Genomic DNA, 25486 nt, shown 5'->3' with positions numbered 1-25486 from the left:
CGGAAGTCTTAGAACTAGATAAAACAATACATTCAGTACTTTTCAATGCTACTTTTCATACCTTCTTCATCTTCTTCTTGGCATTACATCCTCAATGTGACTAATCCTGCTTCTCAGCTTAGTGTTCAATGAGCACTTCCACAGTTATTAACTTAGAGTCTTCAATTTTTCGTTGGACCCGTTGACAAATGTTATGCAGTTGACTCTCCCATACTCGATATATGGTATCTCGATATAGAGTAAGAGCACTATAGTAAAAGTTGGTTCTCATGGCTACCTCGATGGATTGGATCGCATTTGCATTAGTTTTTTGTTATATAACTCGATACCTCCCTAACACGATGGTTTCTTCAATACCGAGTTATGGAAAGTCGACTGTAGTTCTTATTGGAAAGTAAACCTTTGAACTCAAAACTTCCTTAAAAATAGGATTTGAAACTGTCGCTAAACGAGACATTTTCCGAGCAGTCAATCGAAACAGCAAAGAGTGCCAATCGTAGTCAATATTTTCAAATTTGGTGGATTTATCTCAAATCATCTGAAGCCTGTTAGAGATGCCATATGTTCACTCAAGGAAATTTATTCAAGACTGATTGACCATGTATGGGAAAACTTATCCTAATCTTGGCGCTTTTGATTCATTTCGTTATAAGAGTTTTCTAAATCTATTGACATCAAAATTTGTCACTAGGTTATGCATATTAAAGTTCATAGTATGCAGATATTTTGAGAGTCCAAGTGCATCATATCGTTTCAAGTCTGGCTCTCACATTCCTGAATGCCTTAGAATCAGAATTCAACAGAGGTCTCGAGCACTCACATTCAAAGCTACCATTTTCTTCAGATCAGCAATCTATAATAACTTTTTTCAATCATTGAGCAATGACATTTCTTGGTAGGATTTTTTTTGGAAGGATGATGATATTTTCTGAGAGTATCTAATAAATAAAACAAATCATTATGTTCAAACCATTGAGCGATGAAATTGTTTGTACAGAATTTTTTAGGAGAATGATACAGTAATGTCCCGATTTTGTCAGCCCCATGTTGCATTTAGGGTTGACCCTGAATCCCTGAAGTGACATTTTATGGAATCCAAGAATCTTCTTCTCTGGGTCTGATCCAAATGTTTTTCTAGAGAAATTTCTGGTTGAATTCTTAATGGCAGGGCTGCCCAGCGTACGGCCCGCGACGTCATGTTGTCCGGCTCGTTGTCTGTTCTGCTTATTTAAACTTAGAACATACCAAGTATCATTATTAAAACTTTCGTTTGAATTTCAAGTATTATTACGTTAGATTTTAATTCTTTTAAATTTACTTGATCGCATGAATGACTCCAAATGATCCAATTTGAAATTTTCAAAATACTGGAAAATTTGGCATCATTCTCCATTAAAGTTACTAAGCTTTAAAATTGTTCTGCACATAATAAGAATAATTTTATCAAGATCACAAAAACACTTTTTCATGTTTTCTACAATATTTTATAGGAATGATGCTTTGTCAATGCTTCGTCAATGCTTAATTAGTCACAAAGCTTTGAGTTATTCAAAATTTTGTTCATTATTTTTACAGTAAACTTGGGCAAAACTGTCACAAAACCATTAGCAGGATTTCTCAGTATCCTCAGAATCATTTTTTTACAATACTGTGTGCAGGGTTTCCACATAATTCTGACTCGATTCCTGAACAGGATTCTCCTATAATCCTGGACATATATCTCACTGATTCTGAAACATTACATTACAGAATACTGAGCGGAATTTTTACTAAATCCTCAGGAAGATGCTCAAAAGTGACTATCTTGTCATTTTTTTTTTTCAAAAGAGTTTTTGTTTTTTTTTTATTCGTTTGAACAAAAAGTTTGGAAATACTTTGGCCCGCCGTGAAATTTTATTTTTCAGATTTGGCCCGCGGTTCAAAAACGTTGGGCAGGTCTGTTATGGGATCATCGAAAATATGTATCATGAATTCCAAGGAAAATTGCCTCCATAATCGTTGAATAAATGTCTGCAGTAATTATGGAAAAAATAAAACTAGATTCTGAAAGATATCAAGAAAAAATCTTCGTTGAATACCAGAAAAAAAATCTTCATAAATTACTGGATCAGCTGCCAAACAAAACTCTCAGGGGTCGTCCAAATATGACGTCCATCACTTGGGGGGGGGGGGAGGGGGGGATGTTCCTTTCTTTGAGATTGATTGCAAAATGAAGTACTATAAGATTATTATCAGCTTATTATTAGCAATTAGATTATCATTAGCTTTGATTCGAGTTTTCTGTCATAAGTTGAAGGAAGAATAATTTCCAACAACCCTTGTGAAAATGTTTAGTAAAATTGGCAAAAAAAAATCTTGAAAGTTCGTGAGCAAAATAAGTAGAATTTCTGGCGAATGCTCTAGAAGACATCTTTGGAGATTTCTCAAGGCTATTTTTGGACGTGTTTTTCGAGTCACAAGTTCCATTTCATCGCAATTTTATGAAGATTTTTTTCAAAGCAGGCATAATCCAAGGGTTATTGTAAGCTCATCAAGTTATTCAAGGCAGAATCTAAAAAAAAAATGATAATACAAGGAGCAATTTGCGAAATATCTTATGATATAATTACTAGGAGTCATTTAAAAGAATAATATTGAGATTATCAAACATATTTCCGGTAATAATTCCTTTGATAAATTCGACAAGCAACGTCCAAAAAAAAAATTTCCATAGGATATCATTAGTGGAACGCAACATCGATTATTGGGAAGAAATATTAAAAAATAAAAAAAAAAAGGAATCTTTCCATACCGTTTTGATTCATATTGCGGACACTTAAGGCCTCAGTGAAGTATAACCCAGCTTGGACCATACAAAATAAATCATTCTGTATGATTTTTTAGCGTTATCGAGCGTCGGAAGCCCTTAACTTTCGGATGGTGGGTAAAGAATACGCGTCCGCAACTTGAATAATTTTAAATAAATCAAAACGAGTGGCCTTTTCATGATTCTTATTCCGGCACTCCCTCACTTTTGCCTCATATTCCGGACGCTTTGATTCGAATTACGGACAGCTCATGATAATCATTAATGGAACGGTCAAATCATCAATTGAAATCGTTCAACCACTTAAGACGTCTAAGGTAGTTGGGCATTATAAATTTGCAATGATATTTATGGAAAAACCTAATAAAACGAGCCTCGAAAATGAGAACTTTTGGACGGCGAAAATTGAAACATTTCGTGTGAAATGTTTCCCATACAAACGACAGTGTCCGGAATTTGAAGCTGTCCGTAATATGAATCAAAACGGTACATTATTGGAATAAAGAGACCTTCTTTCTGAAGTTTTACAGGATTTTCTAAAATAATGAATATTCTAATGACTTATTTTTGGATTCTCGAGGTATACTGCAAACCATCGTCTGTTGCAAATCGTTATCGTTCTAAATCTAAATGTTTTGTTTTCTCTTTTTTTTAGGAAAGATTCAATCTCAGAATGCAAGGATTAGTTTCTCGAAATCCTCTCCTCTTGCATAGAATTCGGAACTTTTGTTCGTTAGCCAATGTACATACAGTTGGGGGCTCAGATAGCCGTAGCGGTAAACACGTAGCTATTCAGCATGACCAAGCTGAGGTTCGTGGGTTTGAATCCCACAGGTCGAGGATCTATTCGGGTTGGAAATTTTCTCGACTTCCTAGGGCATCGAGTATCTTCGTACCTGCCACACGATATACACATGCAAAAAATGGTCATTGGCATGGTAAGCTCTCAGTGAATAACTGTGGAAGTGCTCATAAGAACACTAAGCTGAGAAGCAGGCTCTGTCGCAGTGGGGACGTAACGCCAGAAAGAAGAAGAACATACAGTGGGATTCCGTTTTCGATGTCATACTATCGCATACTATTGCATATTCCCAAGATATCATTAGAAATTCTAAGGCTATCGCTTAGATTTTTAAGATTCCACTGCGATATCGCTGAAAATTCTCAAGTCTCCAATGGAAATTTCCAGAAGTTTATTATTCCAAGGCTAACACTTACAATCCCAAAATTCCGCTGAAAACCTTTTCAGAATCCTCAAGACTTTTTTCAAAAATACTCTGGATACTTAGAAATCCACAGTATCCCGCTAGGAATTCACTGAACGTCCTATAAATCTCAGTAGTTTACTTGGAATCACTAGGTTAAAAAATCCCAGAATCACACTACAAAAACCTAGGATTCCAAAAGGATGGCCCGGAAACTTCTAGACCCAGCTTGGGCAAAAATGGAGCATGCCATAAACGGAATCCCACCGTATTTTATTACGTCCCTAGACTGAATAAAAAGCTAGAGAAGATTGTTTGAAAAAATCCCTGAAATCATTGGTATACTTTTAAAAATCCCGTGCTATATCTATAAACATCTAGCTTTATGCCAAAATCTCTAGTATTTCCCAGAATTACACTATTTAATTGTTGTTGTTTTCTGCTTTTCTCAAGAAATTTCAAGATTGTTGTCGAAACCACAGAATTTCTTCCAGAGTTCAAAGCTTTCCTTCAAAATTAAAAACCTTTTTTTCCTGAATCTTTGGCATTGATATTTTTTTTCTGAAATCATCAACTTCACACCAAAATCCTTGACTGAGTTCAGGATCGCCGTTCCACAGAATAGTGATTTGATATAGGCTCTATCCCAGGTATAACTCGACTTTTTCACGAGATTTTTCATATTTTCGTAGGGGAGCTCAGAGCTCCGCAGGTTTGTTAAATCTGTAACGCCTATCGAAATGTTTGATGTTCTATCTGAAATTTATTGCTGTTCGCGTTTGACGTGCAAAACTTGTTCAAATGCGTTCCAAATGCGGTAACACAAACTAATCAAAAGACACCTATAGGACATCTATATCACCGCCAACCTAGCAAAGAAAAGCTATCTTTGTCTTCGCCTTTTTTGTGAAAAATCTTACCGCGTTTGGTGTTCCCGCATTTGATATTTGCATTTCAAACGCACACAACGGTATATACTCTACTAGTGGTCCCGGGAAAACTTCGTCTTGCCATCCAGTAGGCTGTTGTAAAACGCCATGTAACCCCCATACAAAATGATACATACCCGTTTTCAAATTTTTTCCGGAGACTTTCCCAAACTTTTTCCACGCACATTTTTTGTAGAGTGCAACTGTGAAACAATTACGTCAATCCAATCATCCGTTCTCAAGCCATTTCGTGACATACTAACACCACTCCATTTTCATTTATATGGAAGAAGATATAGAAGACATTCTGACGAATGTCTATTGAATCTTGAGATTCCTATGGGCATTTCTGTTGAAATGACAGCGCTTTTATCACAGTACAGATTTGAAAGGTGTTTGTTCTTTCAATTTGAAGTTTGATCTAGAAATGGATAAGGTTTTGAGGATTCCTTTCTGTATTTTTGGGAATTCTACTTGAACATTCACGATTTCATCCAAATATCTGGGGGTGAACATTATTTATTTCGGAGCTTTAAGAAGTTTACAAAATCCTTCAGTTCAGTATCTTTAAAAATTTTTCAAAGTTTCATAAAATTTATACACATAAACTTCTGTATGAGTTTCAGAAACTATTTATTTTTCAGCTGAAACAGGTATAGTTCAAATAAGATCTCAATGGCTCTTCTAAAATCCGCAAACTAAAACTGCAGAGTCCAAATCGGAGCTTTGTGATCAACTGCTAACATACATATCAATGTTTTTGAATGTCAATCTGAATTTAAATTTATCATTATTCCCCAGGAACTTGGAGTTTATGTCAACACTCTCAAATTTGAAGGGACTCATTTCAGATGCTTAGGAAGAACTCTGCTGCAACTCTTATGTATTAGATAGTCTTATGTGTAGATTTATCAGGCAATCCCGAGATTTCTTCTATAGTACGTAATATTCTAAGGAAATTTTTGAGTTTGTGACAGATTCTCGACTTAGTTTCGGTGGCCTGTCTCTCACAATCTCGAAGTTTTTGACGAAACCTTTAAACGAAACCTTAAACCTTTAATATATTAAAAAGTATGTCTTGGATATTCTTTCAAAAGGGTATGTGAAAATGTTGAGAGCATCAATGACGAAACAGGATTTTTCATACTTCTGTCAGGGGATTGTTCTCTCCAGTTGAGTTTCAGAAGCCAAGAATTCATGAAGTGCTTTCAGAATTCCTACATGTTACGTAATGCAGAAAACTATGAATGTTTCGGCAAAACATATGTCATTTCGGTATAAACAACGGGATTCCGTCTGATAATAAACTTTTACAGGATCTGCTAAATGATGAATGTTCCCACCGAGAATCCCAATCATCGCTTTTTTATGGGGCTATTTGGGGTTCTCGCTTGTTACAACTTGCAAATTTTTTTCAATCATATAGGATTTATAGGATATTCTATATAGGATTTATTTTGGACTTGCTATAATCGTGCTTCGTCAGCAAATAATTACGAATTCTGTAATCCCTAACTACAAGTAACTTTCGCAGTAATAAAACGTTGCGAATGAAATCTCAATGCCATAGAAATACCATACCAATACTCAAGATTCTTGAGTCAAGAAGCAAGTTGAATTCTCTCTGTATCTCATACAAGGATGTAGGAGATTCTTTGACATCAGATCCACCTGTTCAATAAATATGAATATTCAAAAGTAAGGAGCAAAAAGCTTATTAAAAAAATGAACTACTTCAAACGTTTACAAATTCAAGCCGCCTCTTGCTTGAAATTAGAAAGCAAAGGGTGCCGCCAATCGTGTGTAGTATTTTTGAATCTGCTGATTTCTTGCCATTAGGACGATCTAGGTTTCCTTACAAATCGAGAAGAATATGAGACTGCATGCCGCGTCTCGCCGAAAGGCAAATTAGGATGACAGTGTTGTCTAACACAGAACAGCTAGACAGACTTCACTAAGGAATGTAATATTCGAGTGATACTAATAAAGAATTACTATAAACATCCAGCTAACATCTTATCGTTCAATACCTGTGCTTGGGCACACGTAGATCACGAACAAATGCTCAACGAGAGGCCGAGGCACACAATGATAACGAACAGTTAGAAGAGCGCGCTCGCGTAGATAACAGTACTTTTGCAGTCGTAAAGCACTTGGGGGAAGCTTCGGGAAATGGTTTCTGGAGTTGTTGTTGCCAGCATTCGTTCGTTCCTTCTTTCGATTTCCGAGAACGGCAGTCAGCCGTCGACGGTCTCGGTTCAGTTCTGTTGATGAGGTGGTTTGTGCAGTTATGGATAAGTTGATGAGTGGAGTGCGCGTTTCGCTTGGCGAGCACTCTCGAACCGGCACGTGTTTTATGTGTGGTGTTCCTGATGACGGATGCTCTCCTCAGCTCGGATCCGCTGCCATCGAAAACCTGCCCATCTGGAGCTAGGTACCACACAAGCAATCTACACTCTGGCAAGCCGCCTAATGAGCTTTGGCAGCCAGACAAGAAAGTTATTGCCCTTTCGCTCAAGTTGGCTAATTGGAGTTTTTTTTTCGGGGCCTGGACTCTGAGGTAGCGTTTTCCGAGGTGTTAATCAATGATGATGGTTTCGGGGGCAAGGTTCTTGTTTGCTACGGTTCAGTTGGTCTATAACTGTGGATAGATTGATGATGAATCAGCAGAAGTCAGCAGAGACATGTGGTATTCTAGAAGATACCACAGGGTTGCATAAGAAATCTACACCAGACTATCTAATGCATTTTGAGTGTCGCAGATAGACATTCAAAAACGTTGATATATTGGCAGATGCTTCTGATGTAAAATCAATAGTTTCTGAAACTACGATAAACGTTTCAAAATTGTATGAAAATTTCATAGATTTATGAGAACCTGAACTGTAGGATTTTGTGAAACCTCAAGAACTTCAATATGAACAATATACATCCACATTTTTGGACAGAAGCCTGAATGTTCTAATAAACTTTTCAAATACAGAAATGAATTCACAAAACCTCATCAATTTCTAGATAAAGCTTCCGAATCTGAATTTTGATAAAAGCAATGTAATCTCAACAGAAACTGACATCGGAATCCTGTGATTCAATTTACATTCTTCAAAAGTGTAAACCAAATTTCAGATAGAACATCTAACATTTTGAAAGGCATTTACAGATATGAGCAACTATATAAGAAAAATACGTTTAGGGTATCTTTTGATGAATCTGATGCAAAAATCCGTGGGTTTCTACTGAAATCTTTCTTCAAAAATCAATAGGAATATATTGAGATGTGATTCTAGAACATTGTTAGTTGAAACTACAATGTTTTCAGATGATAATACATTCATTATTACTTCTGGAATGAGTAAAAAGAACTCAAAAATTATTTTGATGATTCCAAATTATAAGAATTGCTACTTTTTTAATGTGATATTTAACCATTTTTTATGGAAATATAGGAAAAACATTGTATAATAATTATTAGTAACTCTGCAGATTTTGTAATCAATTTTAGTTTGACCTAGATGACTGCTATAAAATCTCCAACAAATCTTCGCTGTTACTAAAGACATCTCTAAGCTAAACTATCACAACATTTTCAAAGTATTGATCCAGTATCCAATTTTTTATGTGACAGCCATGGTTTTACCCAAAATTTATTTCCAGAAACAACTGCCGTAAATAATTATTTATTATACTAAACTTTTGCAGTTGATTCTTCAAATAAGATCACTAGATTAACTCTGTTACCATCTTACATCATCGTTTTCTACTGTACTACTGGACGGCGTTCGCTGTACAATATCATACCATGCTTGTCTGCCACGAAAACGACGACGATTTTGCCATTGCGGTTTCCTGTTTCGATTTCCATTCTATTTCGTTGCTGTTGGACTACTACTTTTGAAAGAATAACATATTCGAATTCCAATATAATCCTGTTATTTTATATGAAAACCCGAAAAATAGTTGTTTTTATGCATTTTATTTTTATAATTATGATATGTTGTAATTTGATGTTTAGGCTACATCTTTTGTAAATTCGAGAAGCTTAAAAAATTGGAGATGCTTCGGAAGTTTTCTTAAGAAAGCTTCCAATTTTCTAAAAGAATGCTTCCTCTAAGTTGCTTAAGGTCATTATTTTAGAGACTCCTAGTTGCTTCCTCCGAGAAGCTTGGAAACCTTCTCTAAGATGCTTGGAAGCTTCATTCGAGAAGCTTGGAAGTTTCTCCTGAAAATCTTGCCTCCGAGAAGCTTGAAAACTTCCTTGAAGAAGCTAGGAAACTGCCTCGGGGAAGCTTGGAAGCTTCTTCGAAGAAGCTTGGAAGCTTCCTCGGAGAATCATGGAAGGTTCTTTGGAGAAGCTTGGAAGCTTCCTCCGAGAAGCTTGGAAACTTTCTCCGAGAAGCTTGAAACTTCCTCTGAGAAGCTTGGATGCTTCTATCGAGAAGCTTGGAAGCTTCCTCCGAGAAGCTTGGAAGTTTCCTCCGAGACGCTTGAAAGCTTCCTCCGAGACGCTTGAAAACTTCCTCCGAGAAGCTTGGAAGCTTTCTCCGAGAAGCTTGGAGACTTCCTCGGAGAAGCTTTGATGCTTCCTCGAAGAAGCTTGGAAGCTTCCTCCCAGAAGCTTGGAAGCCTCCTCGGAGAAGCTTGGAAGCTTCCTCGGAGAAGCTTGGAAGCTTCCACTGAGAAGCTTGAAAGCTTCCTCCGAGAAGCTTGGAAGCTTTTTCCGAGAAGCTTGGAAGCTTCCTCCGAGAAGCTTGGAAGCTTCCTCCAAGAAGCTTGGAAGCTTCCTCCGAGAAGCTTGGACGCTGCTTCCTAGAAGCTTGGAAGCTTTCTCGGTGAAGCTTGGAAGTTAGCTCTGAGCAGCTTGGAAGCTTGTTCTGAGAAGCTTGGAAGCTTCCTCAGAGAAGCTTGGAAGCTTCCTCGGAGAAGCTTGGAGCTTCCTCAGAGAAACTTGGAAGCTTTCTCTGAGAAGCTTGGATGCATCTTCTGAGAAGCTTCCTCCGAAAAGCTTGGAAGCTTCCTCGGAGAAGCTTGAAAGCATTTTTCGAGAAGCTAGGAAGCTTCCTCCGAGAAGATGGAAAGCTTCCTCGGAAAAGCTTAAAAAGCTTAAAAAAGCTCTCTCGGTGAAGCTTGGAAGTTTCTTCGGAGAAGCTTGGAAGCTTCCTGAGATCAGCTTGGAAATTTCCTCGGAGAATCTTGAGAAATTCCTCTGAGAAGCTTGGGAAATTCCTCTGAGGAACTTCGAAGCTTCCACTGAGAATCTTAGAAGCTTCTTCGGAGAAGCTTGGAAGCTTCCTCTGAAAAGTTTGGAAGCTTCCTCCGAAAAGCTTGGAAGCTTCCTCTGAAAAGCTTGCAAGCTTCCTCCGAGAAGCTTGGAAGCTTCATCGGAGAAGCTTGGAAGCTTCATCAGAGAAGCTTGAAAGCTTCCTCGAAGAAGCTTGGATGCTTCCTCGGAGAAGCTTGGAAGCTTTCTCTGTGAAGCTTGGAAGCTTCATCTGAGAAGATTGAAAGCTTTCTTCGAGAAGCTTGGAAGCTTCCTGTGAGAAGCTTGGAAGCTTACTCTGAGAAGCTCGGAAGCTTACTCTGAGAAGCTCGGAAGCTTCCTTCGAGAAGCTTCTTCCGAGAAGCTTGGGACCTTCCTCCGAGAAGCTCGGAAGCTTTCACATAGAAGCCAAGAATCATCTTTTTCGATTCCTTGGAGAAGGTTCTAAACTTTTCAGTGAAGCTTGAAGTTCTTAGAAGCTTCCTCTAAGATCCTTCGTAGCTTTCTCCAAAAAATTTGGATACTTCCTCGTGTAAAGACGTCCGTTCTGGTTTGTGGAACAACTTATAATGAATCTTTATTCACGGAAGCTAGACATATTATAAATCATGAATTGCTTAGATCCTACATCCCCTCCCTACGTTTAACAAAGTTTAAATGTATTTGATTAAAGTTTATATTCTAATAAATGTTTCGGTAGATGCTTCGATCGTTTAGAAGAGCTACGAAGGGGTTCCATAGGTCGCTTATGACTCTTGTCTGGAGCGATTCGTCCAGCTACCGTGGTCGTTGGTTCTCCAGTATTTCCCGTTGATTCCAAGGGATTCTTGGAAGACATAATGGCAGGGCTTTTGATTTCTGACGTCATGGTGGATTTCTCTGAAAATAAACCTGAAACGAAAACTGCTTCGTATGCAAATTATATTTTGTTTTTTTTTTACCTTCAAATTTCTCATCGTTCAACATAGGGTTTGCACTTAGTATGCGCTTCGTGTGGTTTACATGCCGGTTAGAGATATTAGACTAGACATATTATAAATCATGGATTGCTTAGATCCTACACCTCGGAGAAGCTTGGAAGCTTCCTTGGAGAGGCTTGGAAGCTTGCGTGGATAAGCTTGGAAGCTTCCTCGGAGAAACTTGAAAGCTTTCTCATGGAATCCAAGAATTATCTTTCTCGATTTCTTGGAGACTTTCCAGTGAAGTTTGAAGCCTCCTACGAGAAGCTCAAAAGCTTACTCTGAGATCCTTGGAAGCTTTCTTCAAGAAATTTGGATACTTCCTTGGAGAACCATGGAGGCTTCCTTGGAAAACCTTGGAGGCTTCCTCGAGGAATCTTTTAAGCTTCTTCAAAGAAGCTTGGGAGCTTTCTTTGAGAATATTGGAAGCTTTCCCCTGAAGCTCAAAAAATATTCCTATGATAGAGTTTCTACATTATATTATCTATTTATGATTCATGAATATGTATGACTCTTGGAAGTTGGGGACTCGTTTGAGACTGAACATGAACTTTTCCTTTCCAAATCTATTTTCGCACGACTAATTTCGTTCATCTAGGCTAAGTCATTTCTGGACTGGTCGACACACTGACCAGAAGAGCAGCGAACTAGCCACTGCATAAATTATTCAACAAGACAAAAACAAAAAAAAAACTTGCCCACGAATGTCATTGGAACAGGCTTAGTCCGGCAGCCGTAGACTTCTGACTCGCCAGTTCAGAAACTTACTTAACCTCAAAATCCGTCATCACTATCCGTAGACTGCTTTTTGTTTGTCTCTCTCTCTGAATCTGGCTTTTGTTCGTTTGAATTACGCAATCTTGTTGTGGATTGACATTAGACCAGCCAGCTTGTAGACTGGGTACCGTTTTGTTTGCAGATAAACCGGCTCTGGCGCTGGCGCAAATGTCAATCGAGTTCCACCCGCCGCTCAAAACTTGAGACTTGAGTATCACCTTCTAGTTTTATTGTGGATTAAGATGGCATCACTCGGTTTTAGGGGTGTCAGAAGGATGATCTATGATCGATAAACGACTACAAAATATATTGTTTAAGCAAGATCTAGAGCGCTTTTGGCAAAAAAAAAACTGGTTTAAACGAGTATCTTTCACAGTAAAAAATAAATTGTAATATCACGTCAATCTCGTCGTTAACATTGCGTAAAATTACATTCAAATTGTTGTAATAACAACAATTTTTGCAGTGAAAACGGCGATCAGCGTAGAAAAGCTATTCGACTTTCCATTGAAGGAATAATCAGACATCCCTATCGTCCCCAGGTCATCATCACCTGGTTGTTTTGTTTTGCTTCGATATGACGGATCGATCAACGATCGTATTCAATCGAATCTTACATCATTGATTATCATATCGAGTTTCCACCGTTGCCAACGTAGACGGTTTCAAATTTAATTCGACGAAACCAAAGTTTGAACGTACCTACCTCAAACCCAATTGATTGATTGATATCGATCGTACCACGCCATGGAGCCACAGGAAACCGTAAACCCGGTCCCGGGTTCAATTGATGGATTGTTGTTGGATGGAGCGACTAGCCACCACAACGCAGTTTCCTCATCCGTCTTCTCTTGGAGCTCACTGTCACTGGGTAATGCTATTAATAGACACTGTTGGGGTGCATTGGGGGTAATTTACCTTATGGTGGGTGTGGAGAAAAGAAAGAAGAAAAAGTGCGACCAGGGGTGGTTTACCCTACTTATCTAGAGTTATATTACAATTCTAACAGGCATGGATAAATTTTTATCTAAGTCCTAATAAAATTATATATGATAAATCGAGATGGAAAGGACATAAATAAGATATATCATTTGAATGTAATGTTATATCTCATGCATTAATATTACTGATCTCAAAGATTAAGAGCAAAACCCAACAAAAATATAAAATTCTTTTTGCAATTCCGTTGTAAATCAATCAACTTTTCATTGAGAAGTTGATCAACATAACGGCCTACTTTTCCTACCGAAAGAAACAGTGCTGAAAAGTGCTACTTTTCAGCACTCTTTTCGGTGCTGAAAAGTAGCACTTTTCAGTACTGTTTTGATAGGCGTCAACCCACTCTCTTCATGCCATGCTTATTCTGCGCGGCGTGTGAGTCGAGACGAGTCGTTCTCACCTAGAGTATCGTTAGGCGACTAATGTTAATCAAAAGGAAGCGAGTCGACACCTCACCTACTCGTCTCGCACAGAATAAGCACAATTACATCTGATTCTGTCTATACGACAATACGAGGTGGCAATTCTCGACTCGAGTGAAGTGACTTTCCATTTAGTTCACACGGCGAGTCACTTCACTAAAGTCTACATCCGTTGTGCGATCTGGTTCCGACACATGTTAGCGACTGATGTGGGAGCAGATCGTCAGCTACTGTCTGAGCGTTCCTACCTGTTTATTCTTCCAATAGGGAATATAGATCTGCATGATACTGATCTATACTGATGGGAGCGAGAAAATTTGTGACATTCATGGATACTGCTGTATCACGGCCTACGTGATTGAAAAATACTAAATTGAAACTACGCTTGGCTGTATGCCCATGTGGGTTCTATTGATATGTTTCTTTGTGCTTCTAGAGTTCATCCAGTTGAAACGGCATTTTTTGAAATAGCAAAAAATGTTGTATGCAACTCGTTGCAAAACTCGATTTTTTCAGCACTCGTTGTATTTATCCAACTCGGCGAGCCTCGTTGGATAAATGTACAACTCGTGCTGAAAAAATCATCATTTTGCAACTTGTTGCATAAATAACTATTTTGAATAAAATTGAAATTATTTTATATGAAGTATCTTACTTTTTAAATTGAGAGTTCGATTGTATTTTCAATGATTGATGAAATACCGGCAACGCAGTCTTTTTTGTTAAAAACGAGTTTTATTATTTAACCCGACGTTTCGACGCTGGTATGGCGTCTTCTTCAGGGGAAAAATGATACGTTCGTTTTGTGTCATAACCCTAGACACAAAACGAACGTATCATTTTTTCCCCTGATGAAGACGCCATACCAGCGTCGAAACGTCGGGTTAAATAATAAAACTCGTTTTTAACAAAAAAGACTGCGTTGCCGATATTTCATCAATTACTTTTTAAATTTACCATAAGTTGATGAACATTCCCCTTATCTTATGTTGCATTGGTCAAATCAGACCATTATAATTTCAAAGTAATCTGGAAGTATTGAATTTCCGTGATCAAACTTTGAATTAGCAAGAGAAACCCACCCCTGACTGTGGCCACCAATTTCACGATGATGTAGTGGTGCAAGGTGTAAACAACAGTTTTCAAGTGCAGGTGGAAACAGGGAAGTGAATGTGAGAGAGATAAAGAGTCGGAAAACTATGTAGAGCCTGATTGCAGTTTTTTTGTGTCTGATGTGCTATGTATGTAATTGCTTAGATTGTTTTAAAAACGAATCTTCTCAAATTCCTAGAATATACAGCTCACGCACTATTCAGATTCTTCTCAGGAATCTTACCAGATATTGCTCTCAGGAATTTCATAAGTTTTCTCTGAAAATCTCACCAAATTCGTCTAAGGTATTTCTTTAGATTACTTTCAGAAATTTCCTCAGATTACTTTCAGGAATCTGTTCAGATTACGTTCAGGAATCTCTCCAAATGCCTGTTCATTTTCCTCTCATGAATCTTTTCAGATTCCTCTCTGCAATCTGTCCGGATTCCTCTATCGAATCTGTTCAAATTCTTCTCTGGAATCTGTTCTGATTCATCTCTGGAATCTATTCAAGTTCCTCTCTAAAATCTATTCAGATTTCTCTCTGGAAACTGTGCAGATTCCTCTCTGGATTCTGTTGAGATTCCTCTATGGATTATGTTGAGATTCCTCCCAGGAATTTTTCCAGATTCATCTCTGGAATCTGTTTAGATTCCTCCCTGAAATTTATTCAGATTTCACTCTCAAATGACTCTAGATTCCTCTCTGAAATTTTTCCTAATTTCTCTCTGAAATTTTTTCCAGATCCCTCTCTGAAATATGTTCAGATTCCTCTCTGGAATCTCTTCAGTTTCCTCTCAGGAATCTCTTCAGATTCCTCCCAGGAATCTCTCCAGATTCCTCCCAGGAATCTCTCCAGATTCCTTTCACGATCCCCTCCAGCTTCCTCTCAGGAATCTCTTCAGATTTTCGCAGGAATCTCTTCAGATTCCTCTCAAGAATCTCCTCAGATTTTTCCCAGAAATCTCTCCAGATTCCTCTCAGGAATCTCGTTAGATTCCTCTCAGAAATCTCTTCAGATTCCTCTCAGGAATAGCTTCAGATTTGCTGAGGAATTGCCCAGATTCCTCTCAGGAATCTCTCCAGATTCCTCTCAGCAATCTCTCCAGATTCTTCTGAGGAATCCCTCCAGACTCTTCTCGAGAATTTCTCCAGATTCCTCTCAGTTATCTCTTCAGATTCCTCTCAGAAATCATTCCAGATTCCTCTCAGGAATCTCTCCAGATTCCTCTCAGGAATCTCTCCAGATTCATCTCAGCAATCTCTCCAGATTCTTCTCAGGAATCTCTCCAGATTCCTCTCAAGAATCTCTTCAGATTCCTCTCAGGGATCTCTCCAAATTCCTCTCAGGAATCTCTCCAGGTTCTTCTCAGGAATTTCTCCAGATTCCTCCCAGGAATCTCTCCAGATTCCTCCCAGGAATCTTTCCAGATTCCGCTCAGGAATCTTTCCAGATTCCGCTCAGGAATCTTTCCAGATTCCGCTCAGGAATCTTTCCAGATTCCGCTCAGGAATCTTTCCAGATTCCGCTCAGGAATCTTTCCAGATTCCGCTCAGGAATCTTTCCAGATTCCGCTCAGGAATCTTTCCAGATTCCGCTCAGGAATCTTTCCAGATTCCGCTCAGGAATCTTTCCAGATTCCGCTCAGGAATCTCTCCAGATTCCTCTCGAGAATCTCTCCAGATTCCTCTCAGGAATCTCTCCAGATTCCTCTCAGGAATCTCTCCAGATTCCTCTCAGGAATCTCTCCAGATTCCTCTCAGGAATCTCTCCAGATTCCTCTCAGGAATCTCTCCAGATTCCTCCCAGGAATTTCTCATGATTCCTCCCAGGAATCTCTCCATATTCCTTCCAGAAATCTCCAGATTCCTCCCAGAAATCTCTCCAGATTCCTCCCAGGAATCTCTCCAGATTCCTCCCAGGAATCTCTCCAGATTCCTCTCAGGAATCTCTCCAGATTCCTCTCAGGAATCTCTCCAGATTCCTCTCAGCAATCTCTCCAGATTCCTTTCAGGAATCTCTCCAGACTCCTCTCAGGAATCTCTCCAGACTCCTCTCAGGAATATCTACAGAACTCTCTCATATTCCACTAAGGAACCTCTCCAGATTCCAATCAGAAATCTCGCCAGATTCCTATCAGGAATCTCTCCAGATTCTTATCATGAATTTCTCCGCATTCCTATCAGGAATCTCTCCAGATTCCTATCAGGAATCTCTCCGGATTCCTATCAGGAATCTCTCCGGATTCCTATCAGGAATCTCTCCGGATTCCTATCAGGAATCTCTCCAGATTGTTCCCAGAAATCTCTCCAGATTTCTCTTAAAAATCTTTTCTGATTCGTCCCAGGAATCTCTTCAGATTCCTCCCAGGAATCTATTCAGATTCCTCTCAGGAATCCTCCAGATTCCTCTCAGGAATCTCTCCAGATTCCTCTCAGGAATCTCTCCAGATTCCTCTCAGGAATCTCTCCTGATTCCTCTCAGGAATCTCTCTAGATTTTCTCAAGAATCTCTCCAGATACCTCTCAGGAATCTCTCCAGATTCCTCTCAGGAATTTCTTCAGATTCCTCTCAGGAATCTCTCCAGATTTCTCTAAGGAATATCTCCAGATTCCTCTCAGGAATATCTACAGATTCGTCTCAGGAATTTCTCCAGATTCATCTCAGGAATCTCTTCTTATTCCTCTCGGGAATCTCTTCAGATTCCTCTTAGCAATCTCTCCAGATTCTAATTAGGAATCCATCCAGTTTTTTCTCATGCAACTTTCCAGATTCCTCTCAGGAATCTATCCAGGTTCCTCTTCAAAATCTCTCCATATTATTCTCAGGAATTTTTCCAGATTACTCTTAGGATTTTTCCCAAGTTCCTGTCACATCCATCTCAGAAATTTTTCTAGATTCCTCTCAGGAATCTTTCCTATTTGCTCTTAGGAATCGCTCCAGATTCCTCTCGATCGTTTTCTTGATACGAAAAGTTCATAATTTTTTTTAGCTATTTTTGAATTATTTTGTGCAATTCAAAATGTTTGATTTTCTCTTTATAAAGCTACTCAAAGCCAGTTTAAACCTTGAACAGTCAATCATTCATCCAAAAACTGACTTGTTTTTCAACTCGTGAACAAAAACCTTCCATCAAACCACTCAATCACACCGAGCTAACAAAGCTGCATGCATCACATTCAATCTTTGCGCTCGCACTCAATGATGGTGCGCCCATCAAGATAAATGACCACTCCAAAATGGCTTGAATCATTTCCCTCGCGCCACATCCCACATCGCTCAACATTTATTGGCTGAGCGCAATCTTCGAGTCCAGCGGCGCAGCAACAGAGAGCGCGACAGCAGACTTGCGATGCAGCAGCCCCCTTTTCAAGGTTAAAGCACTCCGTTTGGATAGACAGTGGTGGACAATAAATTTGCAACTTTTTCGATTTTACTTACAAAATTATCATCTTTAGAGGATTAGATCTCAGTTATTTATGGACTGATTTGAATTTTCAGTTCTTCAGACATCTCTCACATTTCAATATATATTTTTGAGTGTGTTCAAAAGCTCAAAAGCAATCATAATTTTACTAAAGTAATTTTTTGGACAAATATTAATTATTGACAAAACTTTAAAATTAATTACCGTTATAGTATCTTCAGTAGAGTTTTCAATTTAGACATGATGAAAAAGTTTCGAAAATACCGTTTTAGGTAGGGCTTAATCTATCAATCTATCTATATATCTATCGTATATCTTCTATATAAATAAAAATGGAATGGTGTTTGTATGTCACAAGTTGGCTCAAAAACTGCTCAACGGATTAAACCATTCTCTCACTGTTGGATTCTTCAAGTGTTCCGACATGTTCGTGAGTATATGAAGTTTCAGAAAAAGTCCGGAATATGTTGTGAGTCAATTTTTTTCTGACGTGCTGTTGAAATTTCATTGAAGTCAGTCATAAATAGCTGAAATCTAGCCCACCAAATTTGATGCAGGCAAAATCGGAACAGTTGCAAATATATTTTCCAATACTGTTGACGGAAGGCTTGCTCTCGCCACACCACATATCGTGCTTACCCATATTTCTCATGTCCAAGCTAGCATTCATCACTCTGGAGATCCCAAATGGATTTCGATCGATCGATATTTATTTATTTGTTGGGCTGCCGCGGCAGCGGGTAAGAAAACTGTTAGCAACAACAGCTAGAGCAAACATGAACTTTGTGAGGCAACCGCAATATATTAGTCGGCAGGGCACGATTGGTTCGACTTCTTGCATTGCCCTTGAACTAAACAGCGCCTTTTAACCCTTACAGGACGGGTGTTTGCTGCACATATTTTACATACGTTTGGACTTAAGTTTTTTTTGGTAAGACTTTGCTTATAAGTCATAGAGAGCGATTTTTTTCATGAAAAGCAAAAGTGTTATTTTTCTCGCGTCTCCAGTATGATTTCTCTCTCAGTTAGTCTGTATGCGTTAAGTGATTCTTAAATTGGATTGTGGTTGCTCTGTCAAGGATGAAGGAACAATTGGGGAGCTCGTTTCAAGCCTTTTATTCAAATCTGTAAAATATGTATGTCTTGAATAAGATTTTTCACAAACTATGAATGGTCCGTCACTGTGAATCTCGGCATAAACTCTCATTTCTAAATTATTTATATTTTTAAATTCCAGAAAGGAATGTGGAAAAAAATCCAGAAAGGAATCTGGAAAGATTCCAGAAAGGAGTGTGGAAAGATTCCAGAAAGGAATTTGAAGATTGCAGAAATAAATTTGGAAAGATTCCAAAAAGGAATATGAAAAGATTCCAGGAATGAATTTGTAAAGATTCTTAAAAGGAATCAGGAAAGATTTAAAAAAGGAATCTGGAAATATTTTAGAAAGCAATCTGGAAAGATTCCAGAAAGGAATCTAGAAAGATTCCAGAAAAGAATCTTAAAAGATCCTAGAAGGAAATGCGAGAAAGATTCCAGAAGAAAATCTTGAAATATTCCAGAAAGGAATCTGAAAAGATAGCAGAAAAATTCTCCAAAGTGTCCTGGAAAGGCATCCAGTAAAGAATCTTGAAAAGATTCAAATCGAAATCTGGAAAGATTCCAGAAGGTATATGAAAGGATGTTCGAAATAATTCTCTGAAACATGAAGAACATGAAGTATTCTAGAACATGGATTGGTGGTGCTGCATATCCACTTTCAGGTTCTTACTTTAAGACCAAATATTTTGAATATCTGTATTCAGATATGCGAAAGTGTGCACCTATCTCTCATCCTTGATTGAATGCTGAGTCAACATGATCCATCCGTCCTGAAAAGGTTAAACATTAGCCATTAGCTGCGATGACGAGCAACGTAGGACCCTAATTGAAATCCTATTGCCCATCACCAGACGCAGGCCACCGAGTCGTTCTGGGTGGTACGAACCTCCGGTGTAGTTCCCTTAGACCCTGAGTCTCAATCCACCCTGGGGGTTATAAATCACCATCTCGCGCGTTGCATCGTTGAGTGCTGTCTACGTGAATTCTACTTGCAACATATCGAGATCCATCCAGGAAGGATCCTTCGTCGAAGTCTCGATTCTTGGGATCTGGATCGCGTCTTCGGCTGGTGAATGCTCTCTTGAGGAAAACCGGTTTCATCCCAAGCGAAGACGCAACGTCATCTTCGCGGGCAACAACAATAACACTACGAACTACGAGAGTCTGTTTGAACGAAGACCGGCTGGCACTCGAGAGCTGAACGAAGAGAAAAAATAAGTTCGAAAGCAACCTGGATCTCCGTCCGATTGGTTTGGAAGTGGTGAACGGGTTTGAACCTAGTTTGAACTTTTGCAGCACGGAACAGACGAAACAGTGTCGGATCGGGTTTTGGGGGGTATTTTGAGGTTCCGATAAATTGTTGCTACATCGGCAAGCTTTTTGTGGGGAAGTTCGATTCGAATGGATAGCGGGAGTTTTGGCGAATTGACGTCAAGCAGAGGGGTATACCCCCGAGATAAAGGTTCGAAATGATCGAGCGCGATTGATAGTTTGACATTCGATGGGATTGCGGAAGCGAGTTGCTAGAAATTCGAACATTTGCGCTGTTGTTGGGTGGAATGTAACAGTCACTATGAGCAATAAGCAATTCAAGAAATTATGACTAATTGACTTGAAAACAGTTCAACATTGACTAAGAAGATGGAATTTCAACATAATCTGGGATCTAAAAAGAGTGTTTTTAATTATGGAACAATAACAGACAGAAATTTGAAAAGATACCGGGAAAAAATCTGGACAGATTCAACAAAGGGATGTGAAAGGAAAACTGGAAAGGTTCCTGGAAAGGAATCTGAAAAAAAAAATCCAAACAGAAATCTGAAAAAATACCAGAAGCCAAACGGAAGTATTCTTGCAAATAATCTGGAATAATTTCCGGAATGGATTGGGAAAGCTGCGAGAAAGAAGATACCAGATATTAATCTAGAAACATTCAGAAAAGGATGTGGAAAGAATCAAAAAAAAAAATGAAAAGACTCCAGAACTGAATTTGTAAAAATATCTGGATAGATTCTAGAGAGGACTCTATGAAAATGCCATAAAGCAATCTAGAAAAATTCCAGCAAGGATTCTGGGAAGATACTTGAAAGCAATCTGGAAAGCTTCCTAAAAGGAATCTGGAAATATTCCAAAAAGGAATCTGGAATGATTCGAGATAGGAATGTGGAAAGATTTCTAAGAGAAATCTGGAGAGATTTTTGGGTGCAATATAGCGAAATTCCTGAAAGGAGTCTGGATTGATTCCTTAGACGAATCTGGAGAGATTCCTGACAGGAATATGAAAAGATTCCTTTGAGGAATCTAGAGGGATTCCTAGAAAGAATCTGGAGAGAATCATGAGAGGAATATGGAGAGGTTGCTGACAGCAATCGGGAGAGATTGCTCAGACGAAGAGGAGGAGTGATTCCTTGGAAACATCTGGAGAGATTCCTGAGAGGAATCTGGAGAGCTTTCTGGGAGGAATCCGGAGAGCTTTCTGGGAGGAATCTAGAGAGATTAATGAGAGGAACCTGTAGAGATTCCTGTGAAGAATCTGGAGAGATTTCTCAGAGGAATCTGGAGAGATGGCTGAGACGAATTTGGAGCGATTCCAGAGAGTAATATGGATAGATAGCTGGGCGAATCCGTAGAGATTCCTTGGTGAATATGGAGAAATTTTTAAGAGGAATCTAGAGAGATTTCTTAGAGGAATCTGAAATGATTCCTGGAAGGAATCTAAAGAGATTTCTGAGAGGAATCTTGAGAGATTTTTTGAAGGAATGTGGAGAGATTTCTAAGGCGAATATTGAGAGATTCCTGAGAGAAATCTGGAAAGATTCCTGAGAGGTATCTGGAGAGATTCCTTAGAGGAATCTGAAGAGATTCCTGAGAGGAATCTGGAGAGATTCCTGAGAGGAATCTGATGAAATTCCTTACAGGCATTTGGAAAGATTTCAGAGAGGAATCGGAGTAATCGGAGAGATTCCTGAGAGGAGTATAGAAAGATTCCTGAGAGGAATCTGGAAAGATTCCTAAGAGCAATCTGGAAAGATTCCTGACAGGAATCTGGAGAGATTGCTTAGACGAATCTTAACAGATTCCTGAGCGAAATCTGGAAAGATTCCTGAGAGAAATCTGGAGAGATTCCTGAGAGTAAATATTTAAATATTCCTTAAAGGAATTTTGAGTTATTGTTGAGAGGAATCTGAAGAGATTTCTGAGAGGCATCGGAGAAATTGCTGAGAGGAATCTGTAGAGATTCCTGAGAGGAATCTGGAGAGATTTCTGAGAGGAATTTGGAGAGATTACTGAGAGGCATCTGGAAGGATTCCTGAGAAGAATTTGCAGAGTTTCCTGGAAGGAATTTGCAGAGACTCCTGAGAGGAATCTGTAAAGGTTACTGAGACGAATCTGAAGAGATTCCTTGGAGAAATCTGGAGAGATTTCTGGTAGGAATCTGGAGAGATTTCTTGGAGGAATCTGGAAAGATTCCTGAGAGGAATTCAGAGAGATTCCTGAGAAGGAATATTCAGATATTCCTTAGAGGAATCTGGAGAGAAGAATTTGAAGAGATTCCTGAGAGGAACTGGAGAGATTCCTGAGAGGAATCTGCAGAGATTCCTGAGAGGAATCTGCAGAGATTCCTGAGAGGAATCTGCAGAGATTCCTGAGAGGAATCTGGAGAGATTCCTTAGAGGCATGTGGAAAGATTTCTGAGAGGAATCCGGAGAGATTTCTTAGAAGCATGGGGAAAGATTTCTGAGAGGAATCTGGAGAGATTCCTGATAGGAATCTGAGAAATTCCTGATAGGAATCTGAGAAATTCCTGAGAGGAGTCTCGAAAGATTCCTTGGAGCAATCTGGAGAGGAATTTGAAGAGATTACCGAGAGGAATGTTAAGACATTCCTGAGAGGAATCTGATGAGATTTCTGAGAGAAATTGGAGAGATTGCTTAGACGCATCTGGAGAGATTCCTGAGAGGAATCGGAGAGGTTTCTGAGAGGAATCTGCAGAGATTCCTGAGAGAAATCTGGAAAGAATACTGAGAGAAATCTGGAGAGATTCCTGAGAGGAAATATTAGGTATTCCTGAGAGAAATTTTAAGAAATTCTTGAGAGGAATCTGAAGATATTTCTAAATGGAATCTGGAGCGATTCCTGGAAGGAATCTAAAGAGATTCTTGAGAGGAATTTCGAGAGATTTTTCTGGAGAAATTCCTGAGAAAAATCTGGAGAGATTCCTGAGAGGAATCTGGAGAGATTCCTGAGAGGAATCTTGAGAGATTCCAGAGAGGAATCTGGGGAGATTTCTGAGAGGCATCTGGAGAGATTCCTGAGAAGAATTTGCAGAGATTCCTGGGAGGAATCTGTAAAGATTGCTGAGACGAATCTGAAGAGATTCCTTGGAGAAATCTGGAGAGATTTCTGGTAGGAATCTGGAGAGATTTCTGGTAGGAATCTGGAGAGCAGGCATTGCAGGATTCCCGAGCAGAAGAAAATAACTACTGAATACCAAATTGAGGTATTCCATACCAGATAATTTCCAATACTTACAACCTAAATGAGGTATGAATGAGCCCTGCATAAGAGGTAAAATACCTCAAATAATACCTTCTGCATATTCTACAAATACCAAGCTGATAACTAGATCAGGTATTGTAATACCTAAATAATACTTCATGGATTTTCATATAAAAATGAACTTTTTCAATACTAGTTCAATACCTCCAGCAGTCCTCAATACCTGTCGAATACCAAAATGAAGTATTTTTAATTGTTTTAAACATTCTTTTCAAATACCATTGTAATACCAAAATGAGGTATTGATAACTGAACAATACCTAATTTTGGTATGATACCAAAATATGGTATGCATAAGCTATTGGGGAGTTATTTGTTCCTGCTCGGGTTCGCTCTCATTTGAGTATGAAGCACGATCAAAGCAAGCAAAGAAAAACATCCTATCTGTTGCGGTCCACGATCGTCATTGTATCGCAAGGTGTAACAAGTCTGATAAATGGAAGCAGCGAGCGAGAGCCCCAAAGAGAGAGGGATGATGAAATCCATTTTTCTCGCTAGTTTACCGTTGGGGATAGGTGTTTTTCTTTACTGGCACGATAAACAATCCATGAACTTCCAATAGCAATAGTGTCCCCCAGGCTTGAAGCATGTTTAGAGGGGTTTTATCATGCACTACTATCCCCCCAATCTGATCAAAGTTGTAGCAGTATACGATAAACAGTCTCTCATAATTTGCAGCATGTTATGATAGTTACAGAGAGAGATTCTCTCAATTTTCTCAGGATTCAATCCCTGCGGGAGAGATTTCTTGGAGGAATCTGGAGAGATTCCTGAGAGGAATTAAGAGAGATTCCTAAGAAGGAATATTCAGATATTCCTTAGAGGAATCTGGAGAGAAGAATTTTAGGAGATTCCTGAGAGGAACTGGAGAGATTTCTGAGGAATCCTGAGAGGAATCTTCAGAGATTCGTGAGAGGAATCTTTAGAGATTCCTGAGAAATCGGAAGAGATTCCTTTGAGGCATGGGGAAAGAGAGGAATCTGGAGAGATTCCTTATAGGAATCTGAGAAATTTCTGAGAGGAGTCTGGAAAGATTCCTTGGATTAATCTGGAGAGATTCGTGAGTGGAATTTGAAGAGATTCCCGAGACGCTTGTTAAGACGTTCTTGAGAGGAATCTGATGAGATTTCTGAGAGAAACTGGAGAAGTTGCTGAGACGAATCTGGAGAGATTCCTGAGAGGAATCGGAGAGGTTTCTGATCTGCAGAGATTTCTCAGAGGTATGTGGAGAGTTTCCTTAGAGGCATCTGGAAAGATTTCAGAGAGGAATCTGGAGACATTCCTGAGATGAATCGGAGAGATTCCTGAGAGGAGATTTCTCAGAGGAATGTGGAGAGATTCCTTTGAGGCATCTGGAAAGATACCTGAGAGAAATCTGAAAAGATTCTTTAGAGGAATCTTAAGACGTTCCTGAGAGGAATCTGGAACGAATCCTGAGAGGAATCTGGAGAGATTCCTGAGAGGAAATATTAGGTATTCCTGAGAGAAGATTTGAGAAATTCTTGAGAGGAAACTGAAGATATTTCTAAAAGGAATCTGTGGCGATTTCTGGAAGGAATCTAAAAAAGATTCCTGAGAGGTATTTTGAGAGATTTTTTGAAAGAATCTGGATTCCTGAGAGGAATCTGGAGAGATTCCTGAGAGGAATCTGGAGGAATTCCTGAGAGGAATCGGGGGACATTTCTGAGAGGCATCTGGAGAGATTAATGAGAAGAATTTGCAGAGATTCCTGAGAGGAATCTGTTAAGATTGCTGAGACGAATCTGAAGAGATTCCTTGGAGAAATCTGGAGAGATTTCTGGTAGGAATCTGAAGAGATTCCTTGGAGGATTCTGGAGAGATTCCCAGGAGGCATCTGAAGAGATTTCTGGGAGGAATTTGGAGAGATTTCTGAGAGGAACCTGTAGAGGTTGCTGAGACGAATCTGAAGAGAGATTCATTGGAAGTTCCTAAA

At 39.1% G+C, this 25486-nt stretch overlaps 1 protein-coding gene across 3 annotated transcripts in view; it reads left to right on the top strand.

Annotated features, from left to right (window-relative positions):
- Window positions 1-25486, top strand: part of LOC5569782 (MOB kinase activator-like 2) — a 521979-nt gene that overhangs the window by 200209 nt on the left and 296284 nt on the right. The window lies entirely within an intron of this gene.

This window comes from Aedes aegypti, chromosome 3 (assembly GCF_002204515.2).
Source record: "Aedes aegypti strain LVP_AGWG chromosome 3, AaegL5.0 Primary Assembly, whole genome shotgun sequence".
Lineage (NCBI taxonomy): Eukaryota > Metazoa > Arthropoda > Insecta > Diptera > Culicidae > Aedes > Aedes aegypti.
The sequence above is the reverse complement of the archived record's forward strand: the minus strand, read 5'-3'. Positions and strand labels throughout refer to the sequence as shown.